The sequence below is a fragment of the Rhea americana genome, unplaced genomic scaffold, assembly GCF_003343005.1.
Source record: "Rhea americana isolate MKP2758 unplaced genomic scaffold, rheAme1 scaffold_63, whole genome shotgun sequence".
In the NCBI taxonomy this organism is placed as follows: Eukaryota; Metazoa; Chordata; class Aves; order Rheiformes; family Rheidae; genus Rhea; species Rhea americana.
In genome coordinates this window covers 831,613-835,109 of record NW_028186790.1, presented here as the reverse complement: position 1 = coordinate 835,109, position 3,497 = coordinate 831,613, and positions in this window count along the sequence as shown.

The following is a 3,497-nucleotide window of genomic DNA, read 5'->3' as shown; positions in this document are numbered from 1 at the left end:
AAAGAAAAGAAGGATGGGGAGACAGAAGGCAAGAGATGGAGGAAAACAGAGGAGAGGAAGGAGAAAGAGAAATAGTTAAAAAAAAAAAAAAGAGAGAGAAAAGAGAAACAGCCTGAGGAAGAATTAAAAAATAGTGAAAGAAATGCAGAAAGCAATGAGAAATTTCAGCGTGAGCAGCCTCCGTTTTCCCGCTGGTTGTGGCAGCTCTGAGATGCTGAGGAGAGGCGGTGAGAGCTGATGCAGCCTTTAGCAAGCGCCCGAACCGGCAGTGCCACGCCGCTGCGCTCCCCGCTGCAAACCGACCCGCTCCCTGCCTGAACTTCGTAATTAAGCTCGCTGAGATTTTGCTTGGGGTCTGGGCTGACAGCTGTATTGAATTTTAGTTTATTGTGTGATTTATCAGGGCCGTCGATGGGCGTCTGGATGATTTAGTGCTGCAAAAATACCTTGGAATGCAAYGCGCAGCAATATCTGCATTATTAATAACAATAATAATAAAGATAAATGTCCCTCCCCAGAGCTTTCGATGGCTGTGCCACTCAATTTAACATTTTAACAGTGGCATGTGGCCTCTCCGTGGCACCTGGTAACGTCTGATGGATTCGAGCAGGCAAAGAAAAGGTTATTTGTCAAACGCTCAGCCTCAACTGCTCGGGATTTCGAGAGCTCCAGGTCAGAGCAGCCTGAGCCGCATTCCTGCCCCTGCCGCTCCGCGAGACCGAACTTTGTCATGTTATTAAGCTGTCAGCAGCGCTGGGGCGTTATTTAGGTTTCTGGTGGGAACTCCTCGCACATGCTTGGGGTGCTCTAGTGGGATTATATCAACACCATCGTAAAACACGCGCAAACGAGCTGTGCCCTAATTAGCACGTGACGCCCCCGCTCGGCCGCGTTAATCAGCCGAGAATGGGAAGAGCAGCTAAACCCAGCCGGGCCGCGGGGATGTTTCCTGCCCCGGCAGCAGTGTCATTGCCTCCCGCAGGGCCCGGCCCGGTTCTGGGGCTCCGCGGGCAGCCCAGCCGCCGCGCTGCCTCCCGTCGGCGCCGCGCAGCGGGACACGGCGCAGCGGGACACGGCGCAGCGGGACACGGCGCAGCGCTCCGCTTCCTTCCTTCCGTGCACCGGGTGTCCTACAGGCTTGACCGGCGGGACGAGGGCTGGGAAGACCCGGGCTGTAGGGGGCCGAAGCATTCAGAAAAGCTCAGAAACTTCTTTGTCTAGACCCCTGCAGGTAGGACAGAGCCCAGTTTCTGTGCATCTCTGCTCACGACGCTCTCCGACGTGCAAGGGATAATTATGGCTTTACCAGTTCCAGCTGCCTGTAGGAAAGGGTGCACTTGGGAGAAGCAGCTGTCTGGGGAGTTTTGCTGGTTCCCTATCAACAAATCACATTTTTAGTGTTCTTTTGCTGTTCCCTTTTCAGGGCGAGACACAACCTGATCTTAATTGGCAGGGGAAGGACTGCTCTGTAGCCACAAGCCACAGTGGCAGAGCATGTGTCAACCACCCTGGGCAGTGCAGGAGGGCAGAGATCTTTCTTGGCAGGTTCTCCTCTCCCTGCCCAGCAAATCGCACTGGTTTTGTTTCCACAGCACCTAGATGCTGTAACTAATGTCGTGGACCACAATTTACTGAGCAAACAGCTGAGCCATAGGAAGAGGAATAGGGCAGAGATCCGGACATCACAGATTTGTTCCTCTTCTGGCTTTACCTATTCTTCAGCGAGACCAGTGAAAACCTACTGTCTTCCRGAAACACCCAGAGAGCCAGCAGGGAAATGCCACTGAGGGACCTGGCCAGGATACCCTCGATGCGCTGGTGCTTTGGGAACATAGGATCACAACCTATTTCCATAACTAATTTTTGTAAATGCCTCTCTGAATTCACAGCTTGTAGATCTTCTGTGATGACCCAGCAAGGGAAGCACCTTTGGATAGCTCCAGCCTCTGAGCAGAACTCATCAGCACCTTTAAACATCAGATCTTCTTGAAATTGTCCACAGTCATGCAGCATAAACTACCGAAACCTAAATCATTGAAGTCATCTAAAAAAATAAACATATACGTAGACAAAAGAATTTGGCATTATCTGTTATGTAGTGATGAATTGTTCACCATGTAATCTACATTTTCCTTAGGGTTGAATGAATTGTCCTAAGYAGGAAAGTAAGAAAATAAAGACCTTTGTTCCTAATATGCTTGAGCACTGCATATTTCATATGCCACAGTACCCAGATTTCTTCTTACTTGATTTCACTTTGCCTTCAAACAAGAACTTTAGYAGCTTCAGAAGACAAAGCATCATATATTATTTTCCTCCTAGCTGCAAAGCTATTTGCTTAGTATTTAAGAGAAAATGTAAAGCTCACTTGGTAAAGAGGGAGTTAAAATTATTCCCCCATGAAAGGGAAAGTATTATGACATTTGAAAACTAATTCTTCCTGGGACTCAAGGTTTTTACCAGTGATCTGCATCCATAGCCTTTCACAAAGCACTCTATCATCAAATGATTTAATGTCATCATCAAAGAATTTTTGGCTACTGACTTTTTTTAATAATAGTTGAGAAATTTAATGAAAGGAGAGATCTGCATAGACTTCTTCCTAAATTGGATGAAATCCTGCTTTTTTTCTTTCTTTCTTTCTTTCTTTTTTTTTTTTTGGTAATATTTCTGCTCAGAGAAAATTATAGCCTCTGGTGCCAGTGATGTGCTCTGTATGTTTTGTTTATTACAGCGGTTTTAACTGGAACCATGGGTGAGGGAGTATCATTATAAAATTCTTGATACCCCTGATATATTTGTGCAAACATAGTTGTGGGCACTGAGGGCAATAGATGAGATGATTTTTTTCAAAGCATTTTCTCCTTATTTTAAGCATCTGCTCAGTTACTCAAATGGGATACGTGCCTTGTACGGGGTACAGTTCAGTTCATTTCACCTTGGCTTCACCTAGGATAATCCCCTTCTAGGTAGAGAGTCCAAGATATTCATCCAAACTGGGCATCTAACTTTGAGTGCCCAACTGCAGCTGAACTGAAGATGCTTTCTACAGCCATGGCTTGAGCCAAGACATGGCTCGTTATGGTCCCTGAGCTGCCAAGCCTTTACTAGTGATTGCCATCGCTGCAGTAAGAGTGTGGCGGGGAGATGTGGGTCTTCTTCCAYGTGGCCACCGAGGACAACCTGGAGGCATCATACAAACCAGGGCTGACCACAGTTTGTGCTAAAACCCATCTGGAGTTGAGTGCTCCAGCCAGTGTGCAGTGCTGGCGGGGAAGAGGTCGCTACCCTGCATTTGTGAAAAGTTGGTGTTGGTTCCCAGAGAGCTGCAAGTTCACACCAGACACACAGTACCTGGGCTCTCCTGTGAGGACAAGCTCTGCAAATCAGGGCTGCTGATGCTCTCTTTGCAATCCTCTGTATTTCTTTCCCTTTATTTACCTTTTTTTTTCCTAGCACTGAATTGCTTCTGTCTCCCTGTAGGACTGCAAGAGGTG